Source organism: Mastomys coucha, unplaced genomic scaffold (assembly GCF_008632895.1).
Source record: "Mastomys coucha isolate ucsf_1 unplaced genomic scaffold, UCSF_Mcou_1 pScaffold9, whole genome shotgun sequence".
Lineage (NCBI taxonomy): Eukaryota > Metazoa > Chordata > Mammalia > Rodentia > Muridae > Mastomys > Mastomys coucha.
Genome location: NW_022196915.1, coordinates 53,076,404 through 53,089,696, shown reverse-complemented (window position 1 = coordinate 53,089,696; position 13,293 = coordinate 53,076,404). Strand labels below are relative to the sequence as shown.

The following is a 13,293-nucleotide window of genomic DNA, read 5'->3' as shown; positions in this document are numbered from 1 at the left end:
TTTGCTGCTCAAAATCAGTGGACTTCATTCATTCAAAACCATTTGGGTTTGTTGAGCAAATCAGCTTGTGACTTGATTCTTTCATCAACTTGGTGACTATCTCCGCTTGTTCATCATTAGATACTGCCTCTGCCCTATCGTATTCTTTTCCATATGACATTCCCATCATGCACTGCATCTTTGCTCTTTGTCCCAAATGACTTTGGCATCATTTTTTCCTTCTCTCAAGCTTTTGCCTCTTATAACTTCAGTCTATATGATTTTTTTATTGGCCAATTATGTACTTCTATTCCCAGATATGACTCATCTGCTTTAAACTCACTATTTCATTTCTAATTTCAGTTGTAGTATTTTTAAATTCCAATTTCCTTAGAGGTCTCAGCTGTCTAGCAAAATGTTCCATCTCACTGCTTAAATATATTAGTCACGATTACTCTAAAATCCATGCCTGATTATTCTAATAACTAGTCTCTTAGTTAGGTTTTCTGTTGATGTGAAGAGACACCATGATGACAGCAATTCTTATAGAGAGAGCATTTAATTGGGCTGGCTTACAGGTTCAGAGGTTTAGTCTGTTATCACCATGGTGGGAAGCATGGCAGTGTGCAGGCAGACATGGTACTGGAGAAGAAGCCCAGAATTCTACATCTGGATTGGCAGGCAACAGGAAGAGAGTGAGACACACGGTCTGGTGTGAGCGTCTGAAACCTCAAAGGCCATCTCCAATGACATACTTCCTCCAAAAAGGCCACACCTACTCCAACAAGGCTACACCTCCTAATAGTATGAGTCTATGGGGGCTATTTTCATTGAAACCATCACATCTAGATTATTTGTAAACTTGCATGCGTTACATTTTAGCTCCCATTTTTTCAGATGTACTATTCTATGTTTTTGTAGGGTTTTGTTTATTATTGGTGGTGGTGGTGATGGTGGTGGTGGTGGTGGTGGTGGTAGTAGTGGTAGTAGTGGTGATGGTGGTGGTAGTGGTGGTGATGGTGGTGGTAGTGATGGTGTGTGCTGAACATTGGTGGCTCTAATTGATATTTCTTTACCTTGAGGATCATCTGATCATCTTCTGAAAGTTAGATGGGGAAGGAGGATCACCTCCATTCAACTAGGGATTAGGATGATTTAAAGCTTTCTTGCAAATTGCTCCTCTTCCAGACGGTCTCCTCCTCTAGAAAGCGGCTTCATCCTGTGCAGGCTTTGGGCATCCAGGACCTGTGCCTTCTGGAAGCAAAGCCTAGATTCCTGCTGCCTCAGCTGCCCACACCATCAGCTCAACATTGCCTTGGACTTGTCCTGACTGCTTTCCTGTTCTGGGTCTCCTTGCCCTTGTGTAGTCTTAAAGTTTTCAAAACCCTCCTTTTAGTTCTTAAAAGGAGGTTCTTAACTTCTGTAACCTCCCTTCTAGCCCACCACCCACCAGAGCTAATAGAAAAGAAAGGTTATTAGGATAAGGGGGAGTGGACCTGTTTGAAAATTGTTCTTTGGAGCCAATCCAATCTGCATTGTCAGGAAATTGGTAGTTCAGTTCACAGAATTCAGCGGTGGCAGCTTGATCCACTAGCAAACACTTCAGCTATGTGCCAGCAGTCCAGTTCAGGAGTGTCGGGATGGCAAACGAGAATCAGAAGCAGTGGCATGACTCAGCAGAAAGAGTCAGGTCTCAGCCAAATCAGCACAAGTCAACAGGAGCGACCAAGACCAGCAGGAGTGCCAGGAGAAATTCTCTGCCATGCCTCTCTCAGCAAAGTGAAGATTAGTGAAGACAAGGGCACAAAGCATTGCAAAGCTAGTTATGCAAGTGCACTGTCACTGTCTGTTGAGACCTTTCTATATGCTCTCCCAATATCATGTGTCCTCCCACCAGAGGACACCACAGGTCTTGCCTCACCACCTGAGTCTGTCTTAGCAAAATTCCACGTGAGTCAATATCAGCTGATATCATTCTGCCAATCAACTTGAGTCCTTGGAAGTGGCAAGAACCTGCCAGAATACCATCAGAAGTTTTTTGGTGTGTTGCTTTCTATGAAGTCACGACAAGTGGAGCCTAGCAATGCAATGTAAGGTGAACCAATGCATGCATGTCATTAGTGTAGAATGTTTCATCACTCATCCTTTCACGTCTTTGCTTTAGCAAAACATCCTTTCACCTATGCCTGCTTCAGCCAGACATTCCTTCATGTGTCTTCCCCAGCAAAACACCATCCAGCGCAACTGACTTTCCGAAGAAACCAGAAGTTTCCATGTCACACTTTTCAGAGTCTTTCTGCTCCAGCTCATTCTTTATAATAAACACCTCCAACTACCCCCTGATAATTTAACTGGTATAACTTTAAAATGAATATTTTGAAGACTCAATATAACTAACCTTCAACATATCTCTTTTTGCTTTGAAGAATCGTGTTCTGTGAGATAGAAAAAGGAGGCAAGTTTGCTCTAGTTCAACTATTTTATGACTACAGTCTAGTGGTCTAATAATTTCATGGTGGTGACCAAGTTTAAACAGATGAGGAAATGTTGGGATCAGTAAATATCAATATTTTCCAAAGGATCTGAAAGAATTCCATAAGCACTTGTTATTAAATATAGTTATGAGGAGGCCATGGCTTTGGTGTTTCTACTCCTCATACAGACAAATGTTAGAGAAATTTCCAAGAAGTAAACAATTCATATGTTTTTAACTGCACGCTGTTCTGAGTGACATGAAATTCCAGGTAATCCCACCTGCCTTGCCCAGGAAATGGATCATCCTTTCATCCAGTGTGTCCATCCTGTATACACTATCCTCTGACTAACTAGTCATGTGGCAGATATCTCAGGTAGGGCGTTAACCGTTGCTCTGTCTCTGTGCATTTAAGGAACCTGTCTTTTACTCAGCAGCATTTAGGAAGCACAAGAGTAACTGAGGCTGGCAATTCAGCAAAGCCACAGAGAACCCACTGGAAAGGTAAACAGTTATCTACTTACTGAGGACTAAAATGAAGGTGTACATTGAGGTTGCTAAGACCCTTGCTAAGAATAACTGTTTTGTCAGTAAAATTGGGAAGAAGGGGAGAAAACACCGCTAGTTTTGCTGTTGAAATTTCAACTGAAAAGTAATGGTCAAGGCAGAAGTGCTTGGTCAGGTGAAAAGAGTGTTAGGTGTGTGGAAAGAGGAGAGCACAGACATGTCCTGGCTGATGACGGGGACCCCATAGAGACTGACAACAGAAAGGTATCCACTGCAAGGAGATGGGTACACAGGTTTGGACCAAGAGATATAAATGGTATTAAATCTTCTAAGAAAATAGCTGCTTCTACATCTCAACAGAGTTAGTGGGTTCAGGAGAAAGACTAGCACTCAGAGCAAGGTGGGGCATGCTGGGGGAAGTCCTGTGAAGAAACATGCCCAACTGAAGTAACTGAACCTCCATCCATGACCGAGTGAAGGAGGCTGGGGAAATAGCTCTGTTGGTAAAGGACTTGCATAAGCATGGGGACCTGAGTTCGGATCCCCAGCACCTACCTAAAAAGACAGACATTGTAATAAGCATTTGTAGTCCCAGTGCTGGGGATATGGAGACAGGTAGTTCCCTAGAGCTTGCTATCTAGCAGGCCTAGCCAAGTTGGTAAGTCCCAAGTTCAGAGCAAGGCTTCTCTCAAAAAAAAATATGTATGTGACATTTGGAATAGATATTTTGAAAAATATATTGAACATGTACTATAGAACATATAGTAGATGTATGTATATACTACCTATGCCATATTGTCTTCATTTCACTGTGATGCCCTAATATATGTCTACTGAGCTCAAGATACTGGCATCATTTTTTATGAAAAGTTTCTTTGTCTAAATGGAAATAAAATAACAAGTCATTGGCTTACCCATGAGACAAACAGAATCCTAATTATGCTGAAAACATGTCCTTGATCTGTTGAATGGAGCTGTGATTCCCAAGACAGATCAGCAGTTTGCCAATCAATAGAGCAATGAAGAAAGGCATTGCACTGGGAAGAGACCATCTTGCAAAGCATAGTAATGGCTTCTCACTGACTATATAGAGGAGACTTTATATATGCAATGGTTGAAAAGTTTGTGCTCCAAGTGACCAGGACATTTCCAAGGCAAGGGTATAAATGGCAGGACCTAGACTTCATCACTAGCTGTCCAAGCTGTCATCTCACTCGTCTTCCATGCCAGCAGATACTTGAAATGTAGAAAATGAAGAACAGAAATTAGAAAAGGCACCTTCTATGCACATGGGAAATATTAGTAAAAGAGCAAAGTAAGAAAAGCATGTCTGTCAACTGAGCTCATGTGGGAACCTTCCCATAGAGGGACTTCCCACACTCTTACTTTCTCTTAAATGGGGACGTCAGCCTCTTTCCCAGGAATGTGTTCCTGGGGGATTTGGTTGACTGAGTCTGTTTTGACATCACAATTTTCTAATAAGAACTGCATAAGGAAAGGCTGGAGGCCTCGGGGGATAATTGTAAAGCACAGAATGATATCAGGTAGCCTATAAATGACAGCTACTTGGTTTTTGGTGTTGTCAAACTTGCTTGGTTAAGTAGCTTAAAACTTGTGACACCCGTTAAGGTGCATTTGACCAGTAAAGTCGTCTCCAGCCTTCCTATTATTTTTTTATCTGTTCATAAATATCTTTGTTGTTTACCAAAGACTGCTAAATCTTAGTATGACTGCAGTTACTTATACCATTAAACACAGGAAAAAATGTGACTGCTGCCTGTGTCACCTACTGTCACAATAACTGACTTTCCTACATCCATCCATCCACAGACCCTCTGATTTCAGTTAAGCTCTAATTTTGAGTCCCTACTGAACTACCCACTGAAGATCCAGGTGTGACTCAGAGAGCGAATCCACACGGGACACAGCTGAGTCTTGGGGATCAGCTCAGCTGCAAAGCTTACCTTTACCTCACATAGGACGCAGTCCTGCTCTAGTGGAGTCTTAAGTCAAGCAAGGCCCAAGAGACAGACTTCAGACGGTGCCTCGGGTACGCTGGACTGACACTGGACTAAGGCTCAGGCAAGGTGTCATAGCCGTACCCTGCCTGCTTTCTGAGACCCCCTGAAAGAGGAGATGAGTCTCCTCTCTGCATCACGGTTGGTGAGAAGTGCTGATATTCACTCAAGGTACTGTGGACCATTCCTTAGAGTGCCTGGGACCTTCACCACAGGTCTTTCTTTCCTTCCTGTTTCCATTTCTTCCTCCTCTTGTCTCCCATGTCTCCTTTCCTTCACTTGGGCACCAGTCTCACTCCTTACTGCCCTAGTGTGCTTAATAATGATGGATTTCTTGTTCTTACCTCAAAAAAAAGTCTTTGCTCTTCTACATAGAAATGTCCAGGCTTACCACCTGTCCCAAAAGATGTAAACATACAGTCAGAATGTGAGACTGCCGACCCCACAGGAATTTCATCAACTCCATACACAAGGTTTAGTAAGAAAGAGGTTGTAGCAAGGGACCAAAAGAAGCTTGCTTAAATCAAAACCATTCACAGCTGAAGAATATAAATAAAATAATTTAAGTATAAAAATCTCATATTTGTGTGGATTTAGATATCTCAGCAGATATCCAGGACATTGGTTTGGGACCAAACTAAATAAACTGCCCATGTCCCTGACCTTTGGCAGAGCTCATACCATTAGCATTAGCAAGATTGGTAGAATGTGGTGTGTGAACACCAGCTTCCCATAGTGAAAAGTTAGGGCTTTGTGCTCCAAATGACCCCATTAAAAAATAAAGTTGCCTTTTGTCAATCATATATCTGGAAGGAGTGTTAGACCAAGAATGTGTAAAGATGTCTGACAGCCTAGAAATTAAAAAGACAATTCAATTAGAAAATGGACAATTGACCTAAATATCCATTCTCCAAAAATACATACAAATGATGAATTTTCATTTTAAAAGATGTTGAACTTCATTAGTCATTAGGGAAGGAAAATTAAAAGTGAGACAATAAGCCACGCTTGGTGGCACACACCTTTAATCCCAGCACTTTAAAGCAGAGGCTACAAATCAAGGTCCAGGGCAGCCAGGGCAACATAGTGAGACCCAATAGAGTGGGGAAAGGAAATAAACAACGAAAAAATACCAGTTTATACTCAGTATATATAAAAAACAAGTGGACAGGTGGTAAAAAGCCCATGTTCCATTACCTGCTTCCAAAAATTGTCCTCTGACCTCTACATATGTGACTTGGTATGCATACAATACACACACACACCAGTAATAAATTAAAAACTAAAAACTAAAAAAAAAAAATGTTTTTTGAAACACACTACATGTGGTTGAAAACCTGGGGAGCCCTGTGAGGTGCTGGTAGGAAGGTAAGAATGTGTCCTGCTTTAGAAAACTGAGTATTGGGCTGGAGAGATGGCTCAGCAGTTAAGAGCACTGACTGCTCTTGCAGAGGTCCTGAGTTCAATTCCCAGCAACCATCTGATGGGATTCTGCTGAGTTCATAGAGGCTCACAACCATCTGTAAGGGGATTCAATGCCTTTTTCTGGTGTGTCAGTAACAGTGTTCTTAGATAAATAGAATAATAAATAATTCTTTTAAAAAAAAGAAAATAGAGTATCAGTGCCTAACATGTTGAAGATGCGACTGCAGGATCCCCACACAGAAACTCATGCAGACATTATATTTGTGATATCCAAAAAGAATGAACTCCTCCTAGTCCCTTGACTGTATACGTTAAATGTGGTATATCCATACAGTGGAATAGTATTCAGCAAAGAAATGAAGTTTTGATATAGGCTACAGCATGGATGGGTTTGAAACCATCATGGTAAGTGAAACAAGCTAGTCACAAGAGACCATGTGTTGCAAGATATGAAATGCACAAAGACAGGAAGCTAAGGCCTCATTGACTGGAACAGGAGATGAGAGAGCAAACAAGAAGTTGTCAAGGAGATGCTCTTTCTGATAAAGAAGACATTATTTATTTTAATTGTGGTGGTTACACAATAAAAGCTATTGTGTAACTAATGACTACACTAGAAGTTATTAAATTATAAGGGGATGGCTTGTATACATGCCATTATGACTTCTCTGTAGCTGTAACAAGCTGGGGGGCAGGGAATCTTACTAGAATGTCTGCATTCCTGTGAGGAAGGAAGTGGGCTGACCTCTTGTTGAGAACCAGTGGAAAAGAATAATTCTGGACAATGTGTGGCAACAAGATCAGTGGACTCCCAACATTCTGCCCAGCAGATGCTCACTCATGAAATCCCCTCTGATGTCCTTTCTCTAAGCCATGGAAGCCCAAACCAGCAAAATAAAGGAGCTTTCCTTTAAAACTGTTCTATATGCTTCTTCTGAGACTTGATAGGCACTGTGACACTGAGTAGAGATCGCGTACAGTTGTGGAGTGGTGCTTTGATGAACCATTAGTCTGGCTATTTCAATCTCTGAAATGCAAGTGTTTCCAAACATAATCTAAACAGGAAAGGCTTTAGAGTCTGTAAGAGTGTCAACAGCAAGGTATTTCTATAGGCATTCAGTAAAAAAACAATCCAGAAGTGTATTATTGACACCATCATAGTTCAAATATGAAATGTCACTCACATTTTGAGTTCTTGCCCCTCAGCTGGTGATGCTGTCTTTTGAAATCGTGGAGCTTTTGGGACACAATGTCTCATCACTGGATATAAGCAACGAAGGTAGGCCTCTGAGAGTCACAACAGTGTCCCACTTCTGGTTCCACCAACTGCTTCCTGCTCCACTGAGATGTGCAGAGCCTCCATAGCATGCCCCACTGCAAGGAATGTGTCCACCATGCCTTCTAGAAGCACCATGACAGACTAAAACTGTGAGTCAAAACAAACTTCCCTTTCCTGGGTTCTTTCTCTTTGGTCACAGTGATGGGAAGAACAAGGGATACATCAACCACAGGCAAGGAAGAGGGGGTGGGGATTGGAAGGAATGATCCCAGCTTGCCATCATCAGTGTTCACATCAGTTAGGTCAAGCACTGACCATCAAAGGCCAAACAAATGAGTCACTTGATAAGACACCGGACATCAGAAACTACCTGGATACAAACGGACTATCCTGTTGGCTTCTAATCAATAACTTTTCCATCACACATCACATTAACTACTTTTCTCATGGTTGTGGCCAAATACCTGATGAGAGCTGCTTGAGGGAGGAAGGACTTACCCAAGCTCTCCATGTGAAGTAATAGTTCATCATAGTAGGGAAAAGCAGGGGAGTGGGCATGGCTCCCAACTGTAGCTGGGGAAACAGAAGGCTGCTTGCTCATATGTAGGCAGGCAGAGCTGATTCCACAGATAGGCTGATAGCTAATTCCCCCTCTTGGATAACATGAAAGATAAGCAGGCCATAGTGTGTAGAGTCATGTGTGATCCTCAGAAGCTCCTTCAATAATGTTGGCTCCTTCTGGTTCTCCCTCCACTGGACCAAGATCTTTGTGGAAGTTTTATCTACTCCTTTAAGAGCCTGAAGGACTCAGGAGGACCCCTCGGCCCTCTTATACACTGGGTGTGAGTTTGGAGGCACAGAAGCTCAGGGTAGCCTGGTGACCCACATCATCTCTCTTCTTAGGAACACTTCAGCAACTCCAAGTACAAGAACAGACACATGAGAGAAAGACAAGAGGCCAAAGGAAGGTTCCACCTCCAACAAACTCAACCCTCAGGGAGCCCCTATCCTTCCCAGAACTTCCCATTAGACCCTTCTCCACTGTGGCCCAGCCAACAGCTCACTCTCATTTGTTCCACACTAGGGAAGAATGACTGTTTTTTTCCAGCCTCTAGGGGTACATTTTGTTTCCCCTCTGGGGGGCTCTCGGGTGACAATAAACAGAAATATTTATTTGAAGACTTTGCCCCAACAAGGGAGATGCTTCTGAAAGCACAGCAGTAAGTGCCCGGGGATACTGTGCTTTGGAATGTTCTCTGGTACCCTGTGGACTGGTTGCAACTGGGATTTCACGGACCCTTTACAGATCATCAAGCCAAGATAGGGGAGGTGAGGGTCAAATCTAATTTGGGAGCCTATGATTTGACTTTTGAGAGGCATTTACATAGCAACAAGTGTTTTAATATTATTTTTTAAGATAATAGTTCTATTAAAACAATTAAAGGCAGGAATTAAGTGTTTTGATCCAATTTTACATATCAGATTCAGCCCTAGTTCCAGCTCTGCCTCAGAAGAACCATCTTCAGCCTGAAAAATCTACTTCATCTCTGGTTCTCTGACTCAGGACCCCATAAAGGAATTAACCACACCCTAGTTATAAAGGGTGAGTGACTAGAGGCTAGAGAGGTGGCTCCGAAGTAAGAAAACTTACTCCTTATATTCATTAGAATTTGTTGCTGTGATCAATACCAAGACCAAAATCAACCCGGGAAAGAAAGGATTTGACTTACAGTTCTTGATCAAGGGAAGCCAAAGCAAGAACTCAAGTAAAGGCCATGGGAAAATGGCTGCTTCCTACTTTGTTCTCCATGGATTTTTTTTTTCATGTATACAACCCAGAACCACCTGCCTAGAGGTGCCACCACCCACAATGAGATACACCCTCCCACATCAATCATCAGTCAAGAAAGTGTCCCACAGAACTTGATTATATGCCAGTCTGATGGAATCATTTCTTAATTGATTTCCCAGGTAACCCTAGCTAGTGTTGACAACAGTCAACCAGAACACTGCTTGTCTAAAGGACCAGAATTTGGTTCTTATCAGCCACATCAGGCAGCTCACAAATGTATGCAACTCCAGCTCTAGGTGTATCCAACGTCTCTGGACTCCACTAAGCAAATGAGGCTTAGGAAGCAAAAGGGCCAAGGAAGCAAGCCTTGTGGGGGGAGGAGCATGCTCTTGCCTCTTTTAAAAAGCCACCCAGCCTAGTATCTGGGACTCTCAAACCATGGACAAGTGAGAATGATTCCCTCCTGAAAGTAGAATGATGGAAAGATAAATCTTGAGCTCCTTGCTTGTTAGTTATATTTTGTTTTGTTTTTATCGACTTGACACAAAGTAGAGACACGTGGGGAGAGGAAACCTCGATGAATAGATTTCCTGCATCAGATGGCCCTATAGGCAAGTCTGTGGGAATCACTTTCTTTCTTTCTTTTTTTTTTTTTCTTTAAAGTTTATTCAATACAACAGTCTCCAAAATCACTGGGGTGGCTGACCACGCCCACGACCGGAGCCGCCTCTAAACTGGAATTCAGTTGCTGAACCAGCCCCAGCCTCAGCTTTCTTGTCAGTTCCAGGTGGCACAGCACTCCTTCTGTAGGTGTCTCTGTCGGCCTCCCCTCTTGTGAATCTTGCAGGTCTCTCACCCTCTGGACCTTTTGGCCGTGGCCTGCCAGTCTCCGGACGGCTGCGGCGCAGGGTGGCGGGCACGATCTCCGGGGGTAGGTGCAGGTAATCTCGTAGATATTGGATGCCCTCATTCGTGAGGTACCAGTAGAAGTGTCTCCAAGCAAACTGCTCCTTCACGTAGCCCCGAGACTTGAGAGACTGCATGGCCTTCATGACATGAAGGTTGGGCACGTTCTTGTCCGCCAGCTCCGGGTGTTTGGGCATGTGGACGTCCTTCTTGGCGACCATCACGCCCTCCTTAAAGAGGAGCTCCTAGATGGCGATCCGATTCTTCTTAGGCATCAACATCGCGGCGGCTGCAGGGTGCCAGGCGGAGGCCGGGAATCACTTTCTTTATTAATGCTTGATGTGGGAGGGTCCATCTTCTTGTGAGTGGTACTACCTCTGGGCAAATAATGCTGGTTATGTGAGAAAGTACATTCACAAGCCATGGGGAACAAGCCAGTAAGCATAACTCCTCCATATCTCTGTTTCACTTTCTGCCTCCAAGGTTGTACCCTGATTATCTGACTCCTTCATGAAGGACTGTAAAGCTATACACTGAAATAAAACCTTTCCTCACACCTTACTTTTGCTTGTGGTATTTATGTAACAAAAACCATAATAGGACACCGTCCCCAAAGCTATAATGTGCAAACTGTAGTCAGTGAGTTTCTTCATAGAATGAATATTGAGGTCCAAGCTCAACCAAACACGCTACTGGCTCTATTTGATGTGTAATTGGTCAGATTCAGGAAAACCTGCCCCTAAATGAAGATGTCCCTAAGATCAGAGCATCTACCGATGGATTTTAAGTATCTCTTCAATGCTCTCCCAGGATTTGTTTTAATATTTTATAATTCAAGGTAATTTTTAAGTTTAAGACTGTCACTGGAATGTTCTGGAAGCCACACAAGCTGTCAGTAAGATCCACAGTCTTAATTTGCCCCTGTGTGTATAGGTTTCCTGAAAACTTGATTTCATACAGTTTCACTTTTTCATACTAAGATTTCATGGAGTGCCCTCAACTTTGAGGAGTGCCCTGAGTGTGGCAGAAGGTACATGAAGTGAGGATACTCCACAGTTAATCAATAACGAATCAAACAGATTCAGACGGTGACAGTGTGATCTCTCCACTCTGCCGGCCATATTCTGAGCTCCCCATCTATTGGGTTCTTACTCTACCAGTGATCATTAACTGTAGAAATGGTGATTTTTATAAATATGCCCTTTCATCAACCAAGGCTTTCTGATAACCTGTACATGGGGAAGGATGGAATGAATGAGCAGTCTAATTCCTTTGTTTTGGTTTTCAGGTTTGTGGCATTTTTGCTTTTGTTCTTTTTTAGTACAAAGAGTTGTTCTCTTTCTTGGGGATTACTTCCTGTCCTTGGCATTTCTGTAACCAATGGCTTTCAGCAATTGCATCATCTACTACTGTATCATTTCAATGGCCTCCTCTTTGGCTACCAAGAACCCCTTCTTTTGGGTCTTCTGTTGTTTTAAATATATGCTGTGTTTTTCACTTACTTGATTAAAAAAAATGCAACATTTCAGGGTCTAAAGAAGTATTTCCTTCTCCACAAATGGATACAACTGATCCCCCAGAGCTTTGTTCTTCACAGTAACAGTAATTTAGACACTGTGCTCATTGACTGTGTCAATAATTTATTTTTATTTACTTATAATAATAGTTATTTTTACTTATGTGTCTGTGTGTATGTGGGTACCTAATGAGGTAAGAAGAGAGGGACATAAACCATGGATCTGGAGTTACATATGGTTGTGAGCCACCCAACATGGGTGCTAGGAATCAAACTCCAGGACTGAACAAGAACAGCAAGACCTTGTGACCCATAACTGCCAAACCATCTCTCAGCTAACCTGTTATTTCTCTTTTTTAGCCTTTACACTGGACAAATCTCAAAAGTTAGTAAGTTTGAATTTTAAAAGTTTCATACTGGGCTGGCGAGATGGCTCAGCGGGTAAGAGCATTGACTGCTCTTCCGAAGGTCCTGAGTTCAGATCCCAGCAACAACATGGTGTCTCACAACCACCCTGACACCCTCTTCTGGTGTGGCTGAAGACCGCTACAGTGAATTACACTGGAGCTAGCGGGGCCAAGTTAGCAGGACCAGCAGAGGTCCTGAGTTCAATTCCCAGCAGCCACACACATGATAGCTCACGGCTATCTGTACAGCTATAGTGTACTCATACACATTAAAATAAATAAAAAATAAATCTTAAAAAAGTTTCATATTAATACTTCCTATTTGGATATGATAGTTTTTATATATTCTTTAATTTTCATTTGGGACCAATTTTTCTATACTAAAATGTTGTTTTCAAACACTGTAAACATATCTTATTTATATTTTCCTAGCAATGAACTCTTGAACAGTCTTTAATATTACTTGCATCTTTATTGCATACATCACTACAAATGCACACTCAAATATCTAATTTGAAATCATTTAAATCTTTTCCCTGTATGGTTTAGTTCCTGATACCATTAGCATTCATTTTAAAATTGTTTTCTTGTGTGTGTGTGTGTGTGTTTCAGATAGTTTTTAAGCTTGCAATATATTTATAGTCTTTTGAACTCCTACCCCCCCCAATATGTTTTTAAAATATTTGAAGTTACTTTGTCCTGGATTCTCTCAAACAAGTATTCTCAGTTCACTTTCGGGCTTTCTTAGCTTCTGATTTCTCTTTTTAGTATTTCTCTATTTTATATTTATAATGTTCTGGTTTGTTTGTGAAGTATCCCCACTGGGCTTCCATGTTCATGGGATGACCCCAGCTTGGTGCTACTTACATGATCACAAGGACTCTAACTGATGACATCATCATCGAATGGGGTTCTGGGAAATGGGAATTAATAAGAGGAAGGCAGTACTAGAAATAAACTTAGTCCCTAGCCTTCTCCCCCATTGAGAAAC

General features: G+C 42.2%; 1 pseudogene; it reads right to left on the bottom strand.

Moving 5' to 3' along the window:
- Nucleotides 1-10,103: 10,103 nt before the first annotated feature.
- LOC116084503 lies at nt 10,104-10,660 on the bottom strand (annotated as a pseudogene).
- Nucleotides 10,661-13,293: the final 2,633 nt, after the last annotated feature.